Source organism: Pongo pygmaeus, chromosome 4, assembly GCF_028885625.2.
Source record: "Pongo pygmaeus isolate AG05252 chromosome 4, NHGRI_mPonPyg2-v2.0_pri, whole genome shotgun sequence".
NCBI lineage: Eukaryota > Metazoa > Chordata > Mammalia > Primates > Hominidae > Pongo > Pongo pygmaeus.
Genome location: NC_072377.2, coordinates 129,754,408 through 129,779,127, shown reverse-complemented (window position 1 = coordinate 129,779,127; position 24,720 = coordinate 129,754,408). Strand labels below are relative to the sequence as shown.

The following is a 24,720-nucleotide window of genomic DNA, read 5'->3' as shown; positions in this document are numbered from 1 at the left end:
GATAGTAATATCATCTTACTACGTGAGAAGAGAGACTGGCCTAGCCTCTCAGCCTATGTCTTTCTCCTGTGCTGGATGCTTCCTATCCTTGAACATCAGACTCCAACTTCTCAAAGTTAGAAGGGCTACTACGATAAGACAAAAAAAAAAAAAAAAATTGCTGGCAAGGATGCAGAGAAAGGAGAACTCTTATACATTTTTGTGGGAGTGTAAATTAGTATAGCTATTATGGAAAATAGAATAGGGCTTCCTGAAAACATTAAAAATAGAACTACCACATGATGCAGCAATCCCATTTCTGGGTATATACGCAAAGGAAATGAAATCAGCACGTCAAAGAGAGATCTGTACCCCCATGTTTATTGCAGCACTACTCACAATAGCCAAGAGATGGAACCAAATATTCTTCAAAAGAAGAAAGGATAAAGCAAATGTGGTCTATATACACAATGGAATACTGTTTAACCATTAAAAAGAATGAAATCCTTCCATCTGTGGCAACATGGATGAACCTGGAGGACATTATGTTAAGTGAAATAAGCCAGAAAAACAAATACCACATGATCTCACTAATAGACGGAATCTTAAAAAGTTGATCTCGTGCAAGTAGAGATTATAGAAGAGTGATTACCAGAGGCTTAGGAGGTGTGGAGGAAAGAGTGATTGAGTACAAAGTTACAGTTAGATAGGAAGAATAAATTCCAGTGTTCTATTACATAGTAGGGTGACTATAGTTAATAAAAATGTATTGTATTTTCCAAGGCAGCTAAAAAAGAGGATCTTGAATGTCATCACCACAAAGAAATTATAAATGTTTGAAGTGACGGCTAGGCTATCTACCCAAACTCAATTATTATACAATATACAGGGGTATTAAAACAACACATTGTACCCCATAAACATGTAAAATTATCATGTAAAAAAACATATAAACATGTAAAATTATCACAGGGAGGGGAACATTACACACCAGGGCCAGTCAGCGAGTGGGAGACAAGGGGAGGGAGAGCATTAGGACAAATACCTAATGCATGCAGGGCTTAAAACCCATGTGACAGGTTGATAGGTGCAGCAAACCACCATGGCACATGTATATCTATGTAACAAACCTGCACATTCTGCACATGTATCCCAGAACTTAAAGTAAAATAAAAATAAAATAAAATAATAAAATAAAATGAATAAATTATCATGTGTCAGTTATAAACAACAGTTTTTAAAGTTAAATTTAGGAAAAAGCAAAGGAAGGCAACTCACATTAACTGATCTTTCTACACCTTCTTCATTTAATCTTTTTTCCCTCTTTGCTTGGCAACCACTAAACATGTTGTTATTGCCACAGCAGATACACAGCCAGTGTCTTCTGTGCCAGAGACACATTCAAATGACAATGTGACACATTTTATTATGAAAGAATAGCCCGGTGAGCTGGAGATGCCTTGCCTACAGCTGCTTTGCTATGTTAAAACTGTCCTTTGTGCATCATTTATTCTGAACACATTTGAGGACAACTGGAAACAAACTGATGAGTAAGTCTGAGTGCTGAGAGAGGTGAAGGAATGACATTTTAAAGGCAAACATTGAGACTTTTCAGCCAAAGAAGCAGCAGCTGCTACAGATGTTGATATAACAGAGGACACCGGGAGCAGTGAGCAGGGCAGAATGTCAGTTCAAGACAAGAGGTTGCCATCAGAGAAAACAATCCACTAGAAACAAAAGCTACAGTGCCCAGGCAGTGCTGAGGGGCTGGGCTCTTTTCTCAGCAAGATGGCTAGCAAAAAGATAAGCTGAGCACCAATGAAAATTATCATTGTAGGAAAGAGAGAAACAGAGAGAGATTTGGAATGCATCTACCTCTGTGGCAGAAAAGACATTTTAAGTAGCATTAAAAGCCTGGAGAGTGTAGTCTCACATGCTTCTTTCTTCAGTGCAAGCTGTGCACACCTCCATTGGAAGCAAAAGGCTTTTGCTTTATGTTCATTGACCTTAAAGAAACTCTACTTTGGTAGCTTGAATTCAAGAATTCTTTGCCAACACCCCTGGTTTTAAATCATTACTAATAATAGGGACAAGTGCCAAAACATTTGACTAGCTGTCCAATGTATTTGCAAGTTTAAAAATATAGTCTTGTTGGTTGAAAATGCCAGTTAGTCATCAGTTAACCTTGAAGTCTTCCTGACCCATGTCCTCTGGAAGAGTTCATGGAAATAAAAACAGACAGAATCAAAATGCACCTAACTCAGGATCTGCAAACCCCACGAAATAGCAAATCAAAGGGTTGACTCCAAGTCAGTCTGACATTTGAAAAACAGCAGGGCTTACATCAGGTGAGACATCAAAAGCAACAAAAAGGAAGTCAGGCTATCACAGCCTTATCTGGCCTTTGCTAGGAGAGAAAGGTTGGAAAATCTGAGACATCCATTTCTCAATATGTTCACTGCCAGTCAGACACTTTCTATTACACAGAGAAGTTACAGAGGCCCAATTTCCATTTGGTCATTCAAAAACCATTTATTGAAGCACTACTATGTACCAGGCATCATACTGGGGACTGAAAAGTAGCTGCAAAAGATACAGTGCCTGATAAGAGACATATATAACTAAACGATTTCAAAGAAGCCCAACAAATATTCTAAAAAGGGATGCAGTGCTTTCAGAATAATAGAAAGTGATTTTAAAGAATCATTCAGAGGAATCTAGTAAATAATAATAGCAATATAATAACATGAGAAAGTTCCAGGTTTTTGGTAAGAATAAAATGTAGATTATGCCATTAATTGAGGGAGCATTTATAAAGAGGAATACATTTAAGAGGGAATATGGTGAATTCAGATTTGAATATGCCTTTCAGATAAGCACAGTTGTTCCCAAAATAAAAAAATGGCCCAAGTTGCATTTATGTCCTTCTTTCTGCCACCATCATCACCTTCGATGTTATTACACATAAATAGCAAAGTGAACAGAATAGAAACAGAAAGAAAAGAGTGATCTTACTATATTAAGAAAAAGCATTTAGGATACCTGAGAGTTTGGGACAATTTTGCCAGACACTCGGACATTTTTTTTCTTTTTTCCCCTCCACATTCTCTATATTTAATTGTTAGGAGTATGAATTCTAGAATCTACATAGGTTCCAGTTCTGAGTCTACTACTTTCTGCCTGAGTGACCCTGTTGACTTACTGAGTCTTCTAAGGGTCTGCTTCCTCCTCTCTAAACAGGGATACCAGTACTTAGTCCATATAGTTGAGAAGATCTATGGGATGCTGAATATAAAAAGCTTAAACAAGTGCCTGAGGCATGGCCAGTGCTCGATAAATATAGTTAAATTTGTGCGCTAGTCTTGTTTTTCTCCCGTTTCTTGGGCTTTTATTTCCGACCCCCACCAACCCTCTCACTTTCCTATGAGAAACTTCATATAGTTTTTTTTAAAAAAAGAAAAAAAAAAGTTTTAGATTGAGAAGACCTATATTTCAATATTGGTGCTGTCACTTATTACCTGTGTGTTCTTGTAAAAAGTTCCTTGACCTTCTGGATTTAAGTTTTCCTAAGCATAAACTGCAGATATTAGTAATGTGTTTCTTATTAGGATATGGTAAAGGGTAAGTGAGATGTTATGTCCCCTGTGCAACATTTATTCTAGATATTCTTCATTTCCTTCTCCAACTCTACTTGCCCATCTTCTACACTCTTCTGTGCTCTAGATAGCTGACATTTGTCAACTAAATCAATGGGCAACCTTGCCCTCTGGCTTCTAGCTTGGAGTGGCAGATAGAAGAGACCAAAAGGATTTTGAGAAGACAGGAAAGCAGTCAGGATATTGAATTCCCCCATTCTTTTGCTGGGTCTTCTCTAGGTAAACTGTGCCAACCTATTGAAGGTCATAGCTTTTGTTAAGAAGCCCCTTCTCTCTCTGGATTACTTCAGCTGCTCCATCTCCTGGTGCTTTGGTGCTCTAAGGCTTCCCTACCTTTGCTAGTTCTGCACTGCAACATCCTTTGCCAGTCTCCCTAAAACAACCCTGCACACACCTTTGTAAAGCATCTCTTTATTAAATTCTCCTCACTTACCCCTGTTTGAGTGTGCCATCTGTTTCTTTCTAGGATCCTGACTGCTAAAACATGTAAAGTCCCTGGCATGTCTGGCTCCTAAGAAATGACAGTTTCTCCCTACAAAAAATGCCTGTCAATGTCTTCCTCAAACCTTGCTTGGCTGCAAAGTGGTGTTCACAGTCAAGGAGAAGAGTCCTGACCTTAATAACCTGAATCTGCACAACAATGAAGAACCTCTGAAAAAAGTGGGAAAATAACAGTCCCCAAAGTAGAGAACAATATCCGCATCTTTCTTGGAAATTCAGCCCTGAAAGCGAACCTGTAATAAGTACAGTCTATATTCATTGCTCTTATATGCTGCCCCTTCAGTATGCCGCCATCTGCAACACTGCTTTGTTTCTCATTCTGTGTTTTGGATAACTGCAGAGTCCTCTAACACATGTGTAATGGTTAATACTGTGTCAATCTGATTGGATCGAAGGATACAAATTATTGATCCTGGGTGTATCTGTGAGGGTGTTGCCAAAGAAGATTAACATTTGAATGACTGGGCTGAGAAAGGCAGACCCACCCTTAATCTGGGTGGGCACCATCTAATCAGCTGCCAGCATGCCTAGAATGTAAAGCAGGCAGAAAAATGTAAAAAGAGAGACTGGCCTAGCCTCCCAGCCTACATCTTTCTCCTGTGCTGGATGCTTCCTACCCTTGAACATCGGACTCCAAGTTCCTCAGTTTTGGAACTTGGACTGGCTCTTCTTGCTCCTCAGCCTGCAGACAGTCTATTGTGGGACCTTGCGATTGTGTGACTTAATACTTAATAAACTCATATATATATTTATTAATACTTAATAAACTCATATATATATATATATATTCCATTAGTTCTATCCCTCTAGAGAACCCTGACTAATACAACATGAGGAAGAGGAGCAGACCACAAGAAAGAAAAGCAAAGTTTGTTTTCTGTCACTGATCTGCAAAATATACATCTCTAAAGGAGTTTCTCCCAAAGCCATTGGTTACATGATTGGGTAAAACTGGCACAAGAACAATCGGAGGTTGACTGAGTCCTTTAAAAACGGTATTTAAAAGTTCAGTAAGGTTTTACATGGACTATAAAGTCTCTAAACGGTTTTCTTATTTATAACTGCTCTACCAGCATCTCCTTCAGTGTAAAATCAAAATATTCATATTTTGGCTTGCAAACAATAAAATGAATGTGAATTATGTAGCTGCCAAATAATACAGGAGCATTTATTTTTTTACATGACACACTTCTCCTATTTTGTTTTCTTTTTCCTGTGCCCTGGCTTTTTTCCACCTCCACTGGCTTCATTTCTACATTCATTTTTCACGTATTCAAACATATTTTTCCTAAGCTTCAGGTTATATTAGCCTCATTCCAAATACCAAATATTTTTAATTTAATCCTTGCATATATGCAAGATATTAACTTTTATGGTGCTGTTTCCATAACCCTTGACACTGCATATTTTAAAGGACTTTAAAAATTTCTAACGATTGTTGTTAGTTTTGAGAAAATATGTGTTCTGTATTTTAAATCATTAGTGCTAACATGCATCAATGTGATATTTCTTTTATATGTAAATATAAGCGATCTCTTTGGATGTTTTGTAGTCTTTTTTATCTGCTTCACAACTGTTTAGCTTGCATATTTTAAGAATTGTGAATCTCACTGATGCACAGGTAATAAATACTGATGTCTCTATTTTGTTTAAAGTTTGCGAACTCTGATTCTTCTCTTCTCTTCCCTTTTGACTGAGGGTCTTAATCTTCAAGTGCCTCATGAGAAGCTACATAGTTCATGTTCTTTCATAACAAACTTGACACACAATAATAATTACGGGACAGAATTCTTTTTCCCTAAAGAGTTAAAGGTGTGCAATTTGCCCCGAGGAATCTGTAGCTTGTATCTACAAGACTGTGCTAATGTTTCGGTTTACTAAGGGGAAATAAAAGAGATGCTGACAGATGAAGTAGTCCTATGACGAAGCGCTTTTTTTTTTTTTTTTTTTCAATTTGAGGCTCAAGGTTTTCTTTTCCTCTTTTTAAAATTTTATTTAATGCTCATACCACCAAATAAAAGTGAAAGAGCAACAGGCAGTATTGAAGAGCCCTCAATCTCATTCTGCACTTCTTTCTGTCTTATACTTCCAGCATTGATTGGTGCCTCAAATATTTGGCTATGGAGCAGCCATAATAGGATTTCAACTATGTGCTGTCAGAGAATTTCTCTAGGGGTTTGGACCAGTTCTTCACAGACAACCTCAACCCATTAGCTTTACAACCAGACTGATGCACTTGGAAGAATCATTAAAAAGACATGGTATAGAACAATCTTATCATCAAAATGTACAAATACTCTATGTTTAATACACTTCACTGCATGACTATAAAAAATATTATCAATTCAGCAAGTTACTTTTCTGGATAAAGTTTTTATGGATAGTTTTAAAATATGCATTCTGTCACTTGTAAGAAAAATCTTCCTATTCATTGCTTTGAATGGTGGCCAATATCTAAAGAAGGCAGAATCTGAGTGCCACATGTTTAGTGAGCTGATTAGTTGCCAGTTGCCATGCTCTATAGAGAGAAAAAGAGGAATTGCAATTTTAAGATAATCTTTTAAAATCTGCCATCATTTCCCACTACAAAAACTGTGATACAGCCTGTTAAATAGAAGATAATTAGTCTAGTGAAGGTCTGGTAATTGTAAACTCATTCCTAATTAAAAAAAAAAAAACACTGTTATTTTGCTGGGAAACCATCCTTATCACTTAGAAAATTCAGGTTTATAACAAAAGTGCATGGGCTCAGTAGCTAGAGGCATAAGAAGGGGAAACTAGAGAATAGCTTTGGAGCACATCCTCTGCTCAATATATTTCATATAAATAAGGATTGAGTGAATCAAATTAATTCAATGAAAATAGTGCAGATTTTGTAGCAATAAACAGTTGCAAATTCTGACTCAGCTCTTTATTAGCTGTGGTCTTAAGCAAGTCATTTAAATTTAGTCTCATCTTCATCCTCAATAAAATGAATAATAATAACATATGAGGATTCACAACACACCTACAAAGCCAGTGCAGAGATTGGCAAATAGAGTTGCCCAATAAAGTTTTTCTGAAAAACTATATTTTGTTTAATGTTTATCACAGTGTACTATGAAAAAGAAGAGTTCAAAGAGGAAAATATTAAATTCAACCAATGTGACATCTGCTAATCTAAAATTGACTTTCTCTCTCCCTCAGTATTACCCCAAACTTTATCTCAGCCCCAATTTACTAGCTTCTTCTTCTTTGTTCATAAGAGGGAAGAGTTTAATTTTCCTGGCCAATTTATCACTTCCACAGTGACCAAGAGTTTCCCTGAACTGTTCCCTCAACACAGGAAAGACTGAATTATTTCCCATAGCAAGAATTTCACTTGTCCTTTTGCTCTCTGCTCCCCTAGAGCGCCTCTGCCTGCTGGCTAAAAAAACAATCTGAACCTGAGAAAGAGAACTTGGTGATCTTATTTTTCTTCTGATTTACCAACCCTAGTTAATATTCTTCACCCTTGAGTAGCAGTTGATTTTTATTTTACAACTTAAGTAAATCGACAGGGAAAAGATAGATATACTCTTACAGATAAATCATCTAGTTATGGACCCAGACTTTGCAGCCAACCTGCCTGGGTTTTCTGGGTTCCCTGTTTGTTGGCTGTGTGACCATGGGCAGGTGATTAATTTCTCTTTTCATCAGTATTTCCACCTGGAAAAAGGAGTATAAAAATACTACCAACCCCTTAGGGCTACAGTGAAATTTAAATGAGTTAATACATGCAAAAGACCTTAGAACCTATAGTAAATGCCGCATCAATTTTGGCTATGATTTCCCAAGGGTCTCTATTAAACCTATTTCATAGTTAATTTTCATGCATATATGTATATGTATATATGTGTGTGTGTGTATGTGTGCGTGTGTATGTGTATTTGGAGATGTGTATATACATATATATCTCCAACTAGTGACGTGTAGTTAAGATGTCTGGTTTAGTCCAAGCAATGTAACCTGACCCCTCACCCTTCCCAGGGCCCCACTGAGTGCATATGCTTGAAGAGAGGTGCTTTTAAAATGGTTTCTGTCCACATCAGGCCAGTTGCCTTGGGGACTTTCCCCCAAATCCTTCTTCATCCAAAACCTCAAAAATTATGTCTTTGCAATTAGATTCAATCCCTGTCTCTAACACAACATCCTGAAGGTCACAGGCCATCTTTCACTATCCCAGAAAGAGACCAAACCCCAGCATTCCCATCTGCCCATCCAGGAAGAAGCAAAAAGCTATCCAGGGCCATAGTGCTGGGGAGCAGGGATTTAGAAGGGATAAGAGAACTAATCAAGAATGCTTGATTTTCAACTCTCTTTGGATTGTATTTCTTGATATTATTTCCTATTTCCTTTCCCAAAAGTTGCTGTATCTCCTGCTTGACAGGGATTTCCCTGTTCTTGGAAGGCTTGGGTGTCATTGGCTTGCTAACCTATACTGTTCTCCAGGTCTTGGGGCTGAGCTGGCAAACTGATTGTAGGTGAGCCAGACATCTCCTAAAGTTCACATAGAACTTTTAGTGTCTTAATTAGTTACCAGTATTTAAAACTACTAGTATTTCACCTAACAATTTGATTTTAGCTTCTCCTGAAAATTTGAAAGATTTAGCAAAATTGGGCCCAGCATCTTTCATAGTAATAACTGTTTGGAGCTCAATGTAAAGTAAGCCAGAATTCCTACCACTCCTTATTATCTCAGCCCATCTGTTGTACACTCATTTATGCAGCCTGCAGAGGCCCCTAAAGGTTCTCAAATGTTTGACCTTTGTCTTAGGAAGAACCATTTTTTCCCCCTTGGTATATCCTTTATCTCTTCCTCCTCCTTCTTTTAATTTTTTCCCTTCTTCTTCCTTCTTCTTTTTTCTTTTCCTCCTTCTTCATCTATTCTGCCCACTGGATAGCCTCAAGCACCATGGTCAAGAATTAGACTGAGGAAAAGGTACACATGAGACTGACTTGAAATCAAAGATTTTAGGCCCACTTGCTCAAACTAAAAGAATCCTCAGCCATAATAGCTGTCCAAGATGAGCTAGGACACAAGAACCATCTCTTGTGTCCCTTTATTGCCAAGTGTGCCATCCCTGTCTAATTTCATATCTCCTGCTGGGAGAAAAGAGGTAGCAACAACATTATTACCAATAACGCCACGCTCTTTAAAAACTGCTTGTATTGAAACAATATAGACCTTCTTGCCTCTGTAATTATCTAATACCATTCACTTACTGCTGGTTCCATCATTAGTCATACCATTGCATTATCCATCCTGCGCTCTGCGGATAATGGCTTCCAATGACCCTTTCAACAGTTGTTACTGAGCTTTGTTGATGACGACCACAATACAAGAATATCCAGGGTATGCAGAAAAAAATGGAAACCACATTTTGTTTTCTGGGCATGTTAAATTTACCATACAAAAATTTACATTGTAAAAACATAGAACTACACATCTCCCAACTGAGTAGGCCATAATCATAGCATTCCTATAATTTGATTAGTTTCAATGTTGACTGCTCCCTCGACTTCCATATACCACAACCAGCAGAGACAATAGGCAAAAAGCCCTTAGGTAGGATGGACAGAACAGTCTCATTCTCACAAGAAATGTCTGTTCCTCATGTGGTACAGCTAAAGACAGACCAGGGTGAGTAAAACATCATTGTATCAATAAGAAGCAAAAGAGGATATCAACTGAAGGGCCTGTTGGCTTTGCATAGCACTTTTCTGTCCTCTGAAGAGACTCCTGGTCTCTTCAGGAGTCCCCCAAGACTGCCTGGTGAGGGGGTAGACTGATAATCCTAGGTGCCACTGAGGGTACATACAGAGTAAGTAACACCATGGCAGCCCCTCACCACCTTTGTGTGCCAGACTTGAGATGATGCTGTGGTGAAAACTCAAAGAGCCAACACATGGCCTTCACATGCATTTTAAACTTAAAAGTCAACGGTAGATGGTAGGCAAGACAGAACGCTGAAATCGTTCTGTGTCTCATGTGAATGAGGATGTGTCAGCTTGTCAACACCATTCTCTAGGCCCAACTCTGCATGATCCTGCATGGAAAAAGCAGGCTGCCCAGTGAAAAAAAAAGCACTCTGCATAGCTCCACCATCCAGAAACTGGGTCCTGGACACAGGCCCCTGGGATGTCCCATAGATGAGGGTCTTGATGCTCCTTAGAAGCATCTGATCAACCCTTGTTAAAGGTGGGGTGGGGGTAAAATGGTGGGAGAACACCCTGAAAGAAAAAAACATGGACCAGGCGTCATGCGTCCCTGGTGCAGATTCAGGTCACCTCGTCCCAAAGGAATGGTTGGCCTAACCAGGCCCAGGCACCAAAAAGACCTCACTTGCTTAAATCTGAGGGCAGTATTGGCCATTTAGGCACTCCTTAGAAGCATTTCTGAGACTCTTTTGAGGAGGGTTAATATGGGTCACAACTCTATTCTGTGGTTGTTGGTTACTCTAGCAAGCTGGTGTCTTGCCCCATTCTTTCTGGCCATCTGTTGCTATCACATAAAATGATTCTCTTTTTTCTCTTAATATCGGCAATTTTATATTGTCATGTCACTTTGCTTTTAAGCTGAAAAACATTCCACTCAAATTCTTAACCACAATCCACAACAAGGCTGTGGGGTTTAATAAAACTTTAGTAACAGCTTAAGAGTACAGAAGGGACATGAAAAAAAGAAAAGGAAAAGAAACAAACAGAAATAAATTAGGTAAGCATTCCTGCTCTTACAGTCTCAGGGCCATACCCCATCCCAAGGATTCTTTATGACCATTGCCCAGTTAGACAATGTCAGCGTAAGGTAGGTGCCCAATGAATGAATATTAGTTAAATGACTGAATGAAAAGTTGAAAATTCCCTTGCAGTGGGAGAGTCTTTGACTATATTCTTCTTAGCCTGGAGTTACTGCCCCCACCCTGAGTCTCAAGCCTCACAGAGGTGCTGATAGGCCATTCTCAGATCTGCCACACAGTTATAGAATTACCCTACTGTCTCAGTTCTATTCACTGTGACATTTACCTCTTTCATTATTATTCACAGACATTTAACTCTCAGGTTCCATTCCAGGATTAGATCTTGAGTTTACCTTTATAAAAACAAAATCCCATTGGAAGTTTTTTGCCACCTCCTCCACCCCACCCCCAAATAAGCATCTTTCTAGGCAGAATTCAATACCAGCAACACTAATTTTGAAACTGCATTTTCTTCCCTTCCTTTTCTCCGCAGCCTTCCAGTGTTTCAATTGCCAGACAGGATTCAAGGTTCAAGTTTCTGGACTTTTCTAACCACCCAGCAGCCCCTGCAAGTGGTTACATTTCCTAAAGAAATGACCAGTTTGGGGTGGGAGGCAGGGAGATAATTTGCGTGCCACTGCACTCCAGCCTGGATGATAGAGTGAGGCTCCGTCTCAAAAAAAAAAAAAAAAAAAAAAAAAAAAAAAGGAGTGAGCATTTTGCTTGGCTTTGCCCTCTGTGTTTAGCTCTTCCTCATTACCCTAGCAATGATGGCTGGTCAAAGAGCCTGGCCATCTCTACATCTTTTTCCACTTTAGAGACAAGACCAACAATTACCAATGTGCATTATAAGTTCACTGCTGAAAGCCTAAAATTGTTAGTTTAAATATCGAGTAACAAGGGAGCTTTCATTTCCTAAAAGTTGTAATTGTTTAGAATTCACAGCCTTATATTTATGCTTCGACAATTTCTTGGGTGATAAATGCTCAGTTAGTATCAGGTTTTAAACTTAATTTACTTATAATCTACATACAGTGTTAGTTAAGAGTCCCTACTTATAAATGATAAAACTTGCTGTAATTAACAGGAGTGTGGAAGGAAGAAGAATTGCCTTGGGCCACACATACGATACACTTACACTAATGATAGCTGATGAGCAAAAAAAAAAAAAATCTCATAATGTTTTAAGAAAGTTTACGAATTTGTGTTGGACCACATTCGAAGCCATCCTGGGCTGCATGCAGCCTGTGGGTCATGGGTTGGATGGACAAGCTTGTAATTAGAGTTTATAATGATTCTTCCATCATTTAGCCTCCCTTTTCAAAAATAAGGTATTTTTCCCTAATAGCTTTTGCAAATTGATAGTTAATTGTTAAAATAATCACTAAAATAGCCATCCTACCTACGACTCCATAAAGAAAATCCATTTGTATAAAGGAAGATTAAGTGAATAAATAAATAATTTTGCTTAATAGTAAATTCACAGCTAATATCAGAAGTTACATAATTTAGGATGGGCTCCTCTAAATTACCTTTGGTTAATTATAAGACAGATCAAAATGTTTAAAAATATAACAGTTCGAGTTAGCATGCAGTCCTAGGTAATTAAAGAAATTGTGCCCTTTTTTGTATTTATTTAAATAAAAGTAAAATATTGACCTTCCTAACTATCCTATAGTCTAGTCCTAACCTTGCCTGGAAGAGGGTGATGATTTTTAGAGTTATGATTGTTAATGGCCTTCAAATGCAGCCTGCACAGGCCCTTAACTCCCCAGTGTACAGTAAGGTTTAGCCCTTTCCAGATGGGAAAATGATAAGGACACTAGAAAGATAGTAGGTCATTCTTGGGCAGCTGCCAGAAACTTGCAGCAAAATGAATCACGTAGGGCTGTGGTGCTTTAGCCAGCATTTTTCCATTTTAATTTATCAAGCCAACGCTTGTTGACATGAAAGTGAATGAAATTGTTATACAGTGGGCTCTAAAAAGCCAGCTCAAGGGTTTAGTGGAGAAGAGCTCTGACTATAAATAACAAAGAAAATACAGGGAATGTTCTTTCTACTAGCACCTGCTCTGTTGTTTGAGCTGCATCGGCAATTAACTCAAATCCCAATATCAGCAGCAACTGGAAAAAGGCCAATTCTTTGAAATATGACAGAGGCTCCAAAATCTGTTGTAGATGATTATCAAAGGGCTGATTCTCAAACTGGTCATTTTCGTTTTTTGATATGTAGGGCTGTATTTATTTGTTTATCAAACGTAGTAAAGTAACTGACTGAAATGACAAAGTATTATTGATATTGCTAGGAGAGTGGCTTTGCAATCAGAAAAGGTTAATGCCATCCTGCTTGAAAAAAAAAAAAATTTTGCAGTGACTTGTCCAAAGAAGAAAACAATGAAATAAATCACTGACTAGCATTCACAAATGAAATCTCTGCATTTAGCTGAAGCATATAAATCAGGTTTTACAGTAAAAACAAGATATCCGCAATTTCCACCATGAGTAAAAGAAAAAAACTAGCTGATTAGACTAAGATTTAACACATGTGCATTAAGGAAAAAAAAAAAAACCTTCCTTGATGAAAGAGTATTTAACATTTTAAGCCTCTACTTAATGTTTTCGCACATAGTGACTCCTGATTAAATATATTTGTCTTAATAAAGAATGTTACCTGTACTAGCAAGAGATGAAGTATACTACTGTCTCTTTTCTTCTGAGGATGGAAAAACACAATATTTCCACTGCATATGCTCACATCCTGTGGAATCTGGAAAAAAATATATACTCTCTGAGTCCATTTATTTCTTAATCATTGGGTTTATTTATTTGTGCCTTTACTCAAATTATATTTATTGAATATCCTTTTGGGGCAACACACCATATAAGGTTCTGTCAATTTTCTCAACTGACGTTGCAGATCAGTCAACTGAGTATGATGCCTACTTTTTTAAAATCAGGAAAGATAAAGTGTAAATAAATACTTAGGCTATAAATACAAAGTAATAAATATTTCCATTGAAGAATGAAATATTAATCAAAGCTTCCTACTATCACCATTCTTTTTCCAATTTGTGAATTCACTTATATTTATATCTCACGGAAACATAAAATTAAGTGCCATCTAGATTCATAATAATTTATTGTCTTTATTTAAAATAATAAAATTGCATGCTGCGGTAGCTCTGGAAAATCTAGACTATATGTTCACTATACTATAATCAGTACTCTGCACATAGACCATTAGGCCATTCCACATATCAACATTGAAAGTCATTTAAAATTGCTATTAATATTATTTAATGATGATAATAAAAGACTAGACTCTGCAATTAACTTTGAGAAAAAATAAAACAATGATTAACATTTGTAAATGCTTATTATGTTCTCGGCATTTTGCTAATTGCTTTATACATTTACTAGCTGGATCATTATATTATCCCTTTGGGGTAAGTACTGCCCTTCTCAGCATTTTACAGACGAGGAAACTGAGGATCAGAACATTTTGCTAACTTGGCAATATCTGATTTTGGACCCAGATGAGCAGTACTACAAACAATTATACTAATCTGAAACAGATTATAAATATTTAAAAATAAAAGATAAAGTGTTGTTTACAGATAATATAATTGCATATGTGAAAAAATGGAATGAACTAGAAATCTGTTACCAATGAAGACATTATGATATTTATATAGTTAATAAATATAAACTCTCATATATAAATAATAACCAATTTAAAAATATAATGGAAGAAAAGATCTCAATCACAGTCCCAAACAGAAAGATCTTTGCAAAAACAAACTTTATATGGAATGTGTAGGACATTACAAGGTGAAAACTTTTCAGAATCTATGGAAAGACATACTGTATGCCTTCAATAAATTGCAATTTATCTTGTTCTTAGAAATAAGAGCTCAATGTTAAATTATCATTTCTTTTGGAAAAAAAAAAAAGAACACTCTAAAATCTACAAAATAAAACTGTCACTACAGTAGCCTGAAAAGTAAACATACAAAACTAGCTGGATTATAAAGAGGAAGAATAAGGAGTTGTACCAGATAATAAAACATACGATAAAGCTGCAGTTCATATCACTTTAGTAATAGGCCAGGAATACACAAAAGCATCAATGGAAAAGAAAGTCCAGAAACACACCCAAATACATATGGAAATTACCATAAAGAGAGCATTTCAAACCAGTGTGGGTAAAGATAAAATTTTCAATAAATCTGTGATAACTATATAGTCATTTGGAAAAAATAAAGCCACATCTCCAAATCACTACTTAGATAAAAATAAACTCCAGATGGATCAAAGATTTAAAGTAAACAATGAAGCCATTAAAGAACTGGATGAAAACGTGACTGAATTTATTTATAACTTAGGGCAGAGATGGTCTTTCTAAGCAGACACAAAATTCAGAAACCATAAATTTGATAATTTAGACAACACTTTAAAAAAAAAAACTCTTTCAGCAAAGCTTAAAACATTACAAAAGGAAAAAGCATTTAACAAACAAGAAACACAGGACCCACAGCTAGTTACCTAAATTTAGGGAAAAAGCTTTACAAACTAATTTTTAAAACAGAGAACAAACTCACAAAAAACAAACGACAAGAAACATCAATGAACAAAAGAGGGCACTTTATAAGAAAAGAAACAAATAGCTAGTCAGCATATGAAAATGTCTTAACTTTCCTGACCCTGAAACAAATACAAATTAAAAACAAATACAAATTACGTAAAAACATAATGATATATATTAAAACATGATAATTTTAAAACAGGGAATAACTTAAATATCACTCAGATTTTTTAAGTCATGGTATATCTAAATAGTGTAATAATGTACAACCCAGCCAATTAAAAAATTAGAGTAGATCCGAGTAATATGAAACATTTTATCACTTAACCAAATATTTAAATCATTTTAAAGAGTGATAAGAACCATAAAGTGAAAAGGTGCTAATGGTAGATTATTTCTAGCTATAAACATTCAAAAAAGGTGACTCTTAGAGAGTGAAGAGATTTTAAAGAAAATTAGAGAGAAAAGAAGGAAATTGCATTTCAAGCTTTTACAAAAGCCGTTCTTACAGGTGTGAGGTAATGTTTCATTGTGGTTGTAACTTGTGTTTCTCTTTTGATTAGTGATGTTAAGCATTTTTTCCCGTTACCTGCTAGCCATTTGTGTCTTCTTTTGAGAAATGTCTGTGCAGGTTATTTGACCATTTCCTAATTTTTTTTATATTAAGTTCCATATATATTTTGGATCTTAACTCCAAATTAGATGTATGATTTGCAATATTTTCTCCCATTCTGTAGGTTGTCTCTTCACTCTGTTGATTGTTTCCATCAAGCTTTTTAGTTTGATGTTATCTCACTTGTCTATTTTTGCTTTTGTTGTCTGCACTTTTCAGGTCATATTTTAAAAAATACTTTGCCAAGACCAACGTCAAGAAGCTTTTCCTCTGTGTTTTCTTCCAGTCGTTTTATAGTTTCAGGTCTTGTGTTTAAGTCTTTAACCCATTTTTAAGCTGATTTTTGTATATGGGGTGAGATAAGACCCAATTTCATTTTTCTAGATGTGGATATTCCATTTTCCTGGCACCATTTATTTGAGATTGCTTTCTCCATTATGTGACCTTGGCACCTTTGTCACAGATCAGTTGACATAAATTGTCATTTTGTAGTTTAAAACGAATTATAAATTTTAAAGGCTTATATATATTTGGCATTTTCCTTTACCTCTTTTTTGCCATATGTGTATGTGTGTATATATATATATATAATTTTTTTTTTAAACAGGTCTTGCTTTGTACCCAGGCTGGAGTGTAGTGCGCCATCTCAGCTCACTGCAACCTCCACCTCCTGGGCTCAAGTGATTCTCCCACCTCAGCCTCCCTAGTAGCTGGAGCTACAGGTGTGCACCACCATGCCCAGCTAATTTTTGTATTTTTTGTAGACTTGGGGTTTTGCCATGTGGCCCACGCTGGTCTTGAGCTCTTGGGCTCAAGGGATCCTCCCGCCTCAGCCTCCCAATGTGATTACATAGACTTAAGCCACAGTGCCCAGCCATTGCCAGATATTTTTTATTGCTATTTTAAGCAAACTAATTTGTGGCACTCAAACACCAGATGAATACAACTGATGTTTCAAGAAACTGCCAAACACAAACATTTTCACAGAGGCCATAAATAGCAATGCCAATTAATTTTCTTGCTTTCCCTTTTCCTTTCTTTCTTCCTTCTTCCCTTCTTCTGTCCTTTTTTCCTTCTTTTCTTCCCTACTCTCTCCATCTTTCATTTTTCCATTCTTTTTTTCTTTTTCTTCCTTCCTTCTTTTCTTCCAACAAATTGGCCAACACTGCATGGCAGTCACAATTCCAGGTAAAGTGAATAGAGAAGTAAACAAGATAAGGCTTCCAACCTCCTACTGCTCACATTCTAATGTGAGAAAATACAAATAAATAGTACAAAGTATTGCAAATAAAACGTTTTTTTTAAATGTAACATGAAATAGACATTTTTAGATAAACAAAAGCTGAAAGAACCTGTTGCCAGCAGACCTGTGAGAAATAAATTTCATAGTTTATAAGCCACCCAGTTTATTGTATTTTGTTGTAGCGGCCCAAGCTAGCTAAGACATATGCTGTGTTAATGGATTTGAAGGCTCAGTGATGAAAAAGTGTCAATTACTCCCCAAATTAATGTGTGATACAAGTCTAATCAGAAATCTAACTAGGCCTTTATGTAGAAATTGACAAGCTGATTCTAGAATATGCAGGGAAATGCAAAAAATCTAAAATATCTTTGAAAAAGAGGAAGATAGTTGGAGAACATTCACTATCTTACTTCAAGACTTATTACAAAGCTACAGTACACCAACAAGAAAGTTACAGAGAAATAAGGACAGAGATATAGTTCAATAAAACAGCAGAGTCCAAAAATAGATGTGTATACGTACAGGTCTATTTTTTATTCAACAAAAGATCGAGGCAATTTAATATGAAAAAAATGTTTTTCAGCAAGTAGCATTGCAACAACTGGATAAATGTATGAAAGAAACATGAATTCTGACCCCTGTCTCAAATAATACACAAAAATTAAATCAAGATGAATCATAGACCTAAATGTAAAAGCTAAAGTCTTAAAATTCTAGAGGAAAATATAACAGAATATCCTTATGGCCTTGGGGTAGGCAATGGTTTCTTAAAGAGAAAATAGGGCCAGGCACGGTGGCTCACGCCTGTAATCCCAGCACTTTGTGAGGCCAAGGAGGGTGGATCACTTGATGTCAGAGGTTCAAGATCAGCCTGGCCAACATGATAAAACCCCTTCTCTATTAAAAATACAAAAGCTAGCTGGGCAAGGTGGTGGGCACCTGTAATCCCAGTTACTCAGGAAGCTGAGGCAGAAGAATCGTTTGAACCCTGGAGGCAGATGTTGCAGTGAGACAAGATCGCTCCATCGCATTCCACCCTGGGTAACAGAGCTAGATTCTGTCTCAAAAAAAAAAAAAAGAAAAAGAAAATAGTAAGCACCAACCATAAAAGACAAAAGAAAAAAGAAAGAAAAAAAAAGAAAAATTTGATTTCAGCAAAATTAAACCTAACAACCCAGCTTCAATAAGATAAAAATACAAGGCTCAGACTAGAAGAAATATTTGTTATATATATATAAATCATAAAGGACTTATATTCAGAATATATGAAGAACTACTAAAACTCACTTAAATGACAAATACATAAGAAAGAAAAACTTGAACAGACCTTTCGCAAAAGAAAATATATGAATGGCCATAAAGCATATAAAAATCTCAAAATTATTTATTGTCAGATAAATGCAAATTAAACCTTCAGTAAGATACCACTTCACACCCTCTAAAATAGCTACATTTAAAATACTGGCAATACCATGTTGTCAAGATAGTGGAGCAACCTGAATGCTCAATATTGATGATGGTGAGAGTATAAAATGGTATAAGCATTTCCGAATACAGTTGAGCATTTTATAATATGCTACATTTATCATACGATCAGTGAATTTCACTCTTAAGGATTTATCTAATTGCCCCAAAACACTTGTACTTGAAAGTTTATAATAGCTTTACTCATAGCAAAAAGTAGGAAACAATCCAAATGTCTATCAACAGGGGAATGGATAAACATATTATAGTATATTCATAAAACGGAATTCTAATCAGAAATTGACAAAAACATGACTAATAATGCATATAACAACCTAGATGAATCTCAAAAACATTATAATGAATAAAAAAGCCAGATATGCAAAGATACATACTGTACGATTCTATTTATGTGAAATTTAATAACAGACACAATAAATCTGTGGTGTTAGAAATTGGAATGGTGGTTGCCCATAATGGGTGGAATGTGACTGAATTGAATGGACATAGGAGATCAAGGTGTTGGTTACATGGGCAGATAGGTTTGTCAAAACTCACTTAAAATCTGTGCATATCATTGTATGTAAATTTTACTTCAATTTTAAAAAGAGAACAACAGCAATAAAAACATTTAGGAGATGATTGCAGAAATCCAAGTAAGAGATGATCATGGTAGCAATGGAAGTTGTGAAGTAGTTGGCTGTAAAACATGTTTTGGAGTGTACAGATAAGACTTATCTATGGATTGGATGTCAGCAATGAGGAAAAGAAAAGATTCACGGATAAGAAAGGTGACAGGTGTCATCTTCCCTGAGAAGCTTTCTCAAAGCACGGCTCATCATCTCTTCCATTAATCGTTCTACATTTTCCTCTTTTCGCCTTTGTTAAAGGAGGGTATTTCCTGACTTGGAAAGTTAGTGCTGGTCTTTGACCCAGTATCTCTTCCTTGCCCTTCCCCAGCTCTGCTCTTTGTGACACTGGGAAGGAAAGAGTTGCTCCTCCCTCTAGACTGTGTGTCCCAGGCTACCTCATCACGTGGCTTCTGATTAGGTCTGGCCAATGGAAAAAATTGTAGGAAGATTAAAACATACGAGGCAGAGAGAGAAGTCAGGATTGTTTCTCTTCCTCTCTCTCTGTGGAAGCATTTCTCATCATGGTTACACCTCCTTCAGGGCCTCAGTTTGCAAGAAGTGACTTCCACTCCTGGGCTCCCATAACACAGCACCACCACTTTGGTCCTTCAGCCTCGTAGTGGCTTCCTGTTGTTGCTAATACTTGGGTTGCCTCAGGGTCTCCTGACAGCTTTTCAGGATTTCTATCACTTGTATGCCCAACTTCCCGCACTGGCTTCCCTCCATTTAAAAATCATAGTATGATTTCAGTTTCCCGGGTTCAATCCTAATAGTCAAGGGGAAAAAACAGAGTTAACACTGGGAACTGCAAACCCTTAAGACTAGGTCTGGTTATGATCTTATTATTGTGGTTTGGTGCACATTCACAATATATACTTGTAGGAAACATCAACTTAATAATAATAATAATAACAGCAACTTTGCCTTACAGAATGTTTTAAGAGACCTTTTATTATCTAATTTTTCCCCTGAACATGTGCAGTAATTAGCTTAGTGCTTCTCTCAGAAGAGATGTTAGATATTATTATCACTTATAAAGTTTCATGTATTTACTATTCCTCAATAAACTGTTCTCTGAAATCTTGAATCCTGAGGAAAATACATTCATAATGAACCTCAGGCTTAGGGATTCATATATAAACAATTATGTTAAGAATATGATTTAATGAACCTCATGTAAGAAAGACAGAAATGTCTCCTAATGGACTAAAAATGTGTGGTTGTTTAAAAATATGTCTAAAAGTTTGGAATGATGACAGTGTTCTGGAAATGGATAGTGGTGATGGCTGTATCATATTGTGAATGTACTTAATGCCACTGAATTGTGCATTTAAAAATGGCTTAAATAATAAATAATATTATATTTTTACCACAATAAAAAAGCAAAAATAAAAAAGACTAAAGAAAGTAAATATGGGGTTTGGAGGTATCTGATGAAGTGCATTTTTAAAGGTTATAATTTTAAAATATGTGTATAAATGTGTGTTAGTCTAGTGTTCTTAATTTCAGAGCATAATACAAAGAAAATGTAAAGGAAAATGAGGCATAGTTTATTTCTTTTCCACTTCTACCATCTGTTCACATTAGTCACAAAGAAACACCCTTATAAAATTCATTAAACTACTGAGTTATAATTCAATGTGGTAATAAGTCTTCAACACAATGTACACAATCGCCAAATGACTATGGCAATGACATCATTGTAATGGTCATAATTACATGACAACTCAGATATTTGATCATTCAAAACATCAGTAAAATAACTATTCTTCTTTTTTGTCAGCCTCTAAATACCTCTATTCATTCTTTATTCAAGAATCTGTGGCTTTCAGAGAGGAGAAAGAAACCCAAGCCAGCAATGGGAGAGACAAAGCTAGGGGGAGGGGAATAGGGTTTGGAGGGGCAGGCAGGAAAAACACCGCACCACGCACTTGGAGAGTGGAGGGAGGGAGATGAAGCCAGCCTAATTATCAGAGAGTGAAAGGTCATCAAAATCAATTTGCAGCATGATGTACAAAGGTCATTATCAGACTCAGATTTTTTCTGCCCGTTTAAAACACAATAAAAATAAAGTGAGTGCTTTAATAACTATGATTAGTAAAGAAAAAAGCATATCATTGAGCCATCTGTTTAAATATTTGTGCTACCTTAGTTTTACTCACAACAGCATGAAAGATGAGCAGGAAGGCATTTTTTTTTTTTTCTATTTGTTTGCTTTTAAAATCCTGACATTTTCTCCGCTGGTTGCCGAGATTTATAACACAGATGAAAGAGCTCCTCTAAAATTACTGCCCTTTGAAATCAATAGCACGGTATTTGTAATGACTTTCTTTTTATTATAGAGCACTTCATTATTATTTTTATTATAATTTTATGGGACAGTCTGGAACAGAATTCATCATTCACTTATTTGAAGTATCTCACTTACTCAATGGCACAGATGGCCTGATCTGAGGAGGAGATTTAATCACCCCGTGTTAGGCCTGCCTTGATGCTAAATAAATGCAAACCATGAGACAGACAGGAAGCAACGTGCAACAATAACATTATCTTAGTCTCCATTAAAAACTCTGCGGAAACTAATTCATTTGGAAACTGTGGAAGTTAGAGTTATAAAGCTGGATTTTTTTTATTTTGTTCTTATTTTTCCTCTAAAAATTAATATAATACTATGACATTATGGGGCAGGACTTTTGAAGTTTTTCAATTGTGTCTATCAGTAAAAAGTACATTTTACATTAGGATTCAGTACATGTGCACACATGCATACACATGTACACACACATACATGTACATACACTGAAACAAACATTTTAAGCAGTATTTGCAATTATTATATATGATGCACAATGTTATTTTCCAATCTAATTTATTTTTTTTAATGCTAGTCATGATCCACTAAACTGTTTTAACAAATGGATCTGGACTCTCCATTTGAGAAATAGATTCAGGAGGTCCTGTGTTTTAAATGAAATACATCTGTGAGTGCTTAGTGTAATATCTGGCACGTAGTAAACATTCCACATTTACAGCAGTTTTTATGAGAAATGTCTTGAACAGATTTTGCAGCTTACCACAGTTTAAAACAACTAGGAAATGCTCTATCTATAAAGGTAACATCTCTGATTTTTTTTTTTCTATTCATATTGTTCTAGCCTTGATTCAACCACCCGGTTCTAAAAAAACTGACCAATTATTGATTTTACATTGTGGACCTATATTGGTAGACAAGAAAAACACAAACATGAGGAAAAAATATCAGTGAAAGAATGAGGTTTCCTTTCTATCCTCAGCCTTTCGCTTCACTTACTATTTAGCTTTTGTCTATATTATACAATGTAGGCAAAAAGGTAAAAGTATGAATTCTGTAAAATCCCATCATTTTAAAGAGTCAATAAACTGTGACCACAAAGAAGAAAGAAAAGAAAGGGGCAAAATAAGGACTTCTCTAACTTCTATGTATCATGTCATGCATGTACTTTCCATAAGCCTAGAAGGAGACTTTTGAAATCCTTTAGCTAACTGAAGTATTTTCACACTTAATTTATTCGATCAATAAATATGTATTTATTGTAAACCTGTATTTCTATCTTATGAGAGTATAAGTTTTATGCATGTTTAATTTTTTGTGGTTTAGTGAAATTACCCTTTCTTAAGTATTAAATTTTATGCCTCTCCTGTGATGAACCACAAATCAAGAAATATATAAAAATGTTGCCTAAGAAATTTTCTGAAACTTTTTCTTTTAGTTAAGAGTGAGAATCTGAAAATCATACCAGCATGCAATTTGAAGCTAGACTGAGACAACATTAATCTGTACTAGCCACAGATTGAAGGAGGGACCTGGGAACCATGCAAAATGCACTTGTAGAGAAATAATTATCAAACATCAAGAAGAGGTGATAAAAGTCAAATAGGAAAGGCAAGAAAAGATAGCTTTCTTTTCTATACACACGGGTGTTGTTTCCATCCAGAGGATGAAAAGATGAGAATTTTTCATTGTGCCCTTTAATATTCAGTATTCAATGAAAGTTGAACATTATTTGTTCAGCTTTGCTATAGCCATAGACCTGTGAGATGCGTACTTTGCACTAACCTTTGTAATGGCAAGAAAGCAATAACAAAAATTATGAATGGGCCTGAAAAGATGATGGGGCCCGGCAGAAGCATGCTGTGTGTAATGGAGGAGTTTGAGTTCATATGCAGGAATGCAGCATCAGTAGGAACACATAAATTCAGGTATGAAGGGAAAATGTTAAATTTTTTTCTCATTTGCTTTCATGGTTTAGCCCTATTTTTGCCAAAAGTGGCCATTCTGAAACTCCAATGTTCCATTTTCAAAACTTCACATGAATAGGATTTTCAACATAAACTGGGTTTTATGATACACTACTTGATGAGTGTTGAGGTCGACTGAATTAACGGCTGTTCACGTAGACAGTTTGAATACTGAAGCCCAAGTACAAAGATGAAATAGTCAGAAGCGGAGGCACCCAGAAAAGCACCTCTTCTCCTTCACCACTCAGTTTATCTAAAGATAGGAATTCTCACTGTAACTCTCCTGTAAATCAGGGTTCCAAGTTAGAAACAGTGAGTGTATGGATGAAAGTGAGCTCTTCTTAGGCTGATTCTAGCCATTCTGCTGTGCTAGCCAACCACCATGGCTAGTCATTTGGTCACAAAATGCAGGGGTCACATTCAGCAGAAAAGTTTGGGCTAAGCACAGATATGCATTGTGGTATTATTGGTCTGATGCTAGGCACCTTGATATGGTTTGCCTCTGTGTCCCCACCTAAATCTTATCTCAAATTGTAATCCCCACATATTGAGGGAGGGACCTGGTGGAAGGTGATTGGATCGTGGAGGTTGTTTCCCCCATGCTGCTCTCGTGACAGTGAGGAAGTTCTCATAAGATCTGGTTGCTTGATAAGTGTGTGGCAGTTTCCCCTGTGCTCTCTCTTTCTCTCCTGCTGCCATGTAAGATGTGCCTTGCTTCCCCTTTGCCTTCCTTCCCCTTTGCCTTCTGCCATGATTGTAAGTTTCCTGAGGCCTCACCAGCCATGTGGAACTGTGAGTCCATTAAACCTCTTTTCTTCATAAATTAACTAGTCTCAGGTAGTTCTTTATAGCAGTGTGAAAATGGACTAATACAGATAATTGGTACCAGAACAGTGGCATACTGCTATAAAAATAACCTGAAAATGTGGAAGCAACTTTGGAACTGGGTAACAGGCAGAGGTTGGAACAGTTTGGAGCACTCAGAAAAAGACAGAAAGATGTGGGAAAGTTT

At 36.4% G+C, this 24,720-nt stretch overlaps 1 long non-coding RNA gene across 1 annotated transcript in view; it reads right to left on the bottom strand.

Annotated features, from left to right (window-relative positions):
• The window catches only part of LOC129036781 (uncharacterized), a 333,381-nt gene that overhangs the window by 24,046 nt on the left and 284,615 nt on the right, over positions 1 to 24,720 (bottom strand). The window contains exon 5 of the long non-coding RNA XR_008502648.1: positions 13,565 to 13,660. This is a non-coding gene — a long non-coding RNA (uncharacterized LOC129036781). The remainder of the gene's footprint in view (positions 1 to 13,564; positions 13,661 to 24,720) is intronic.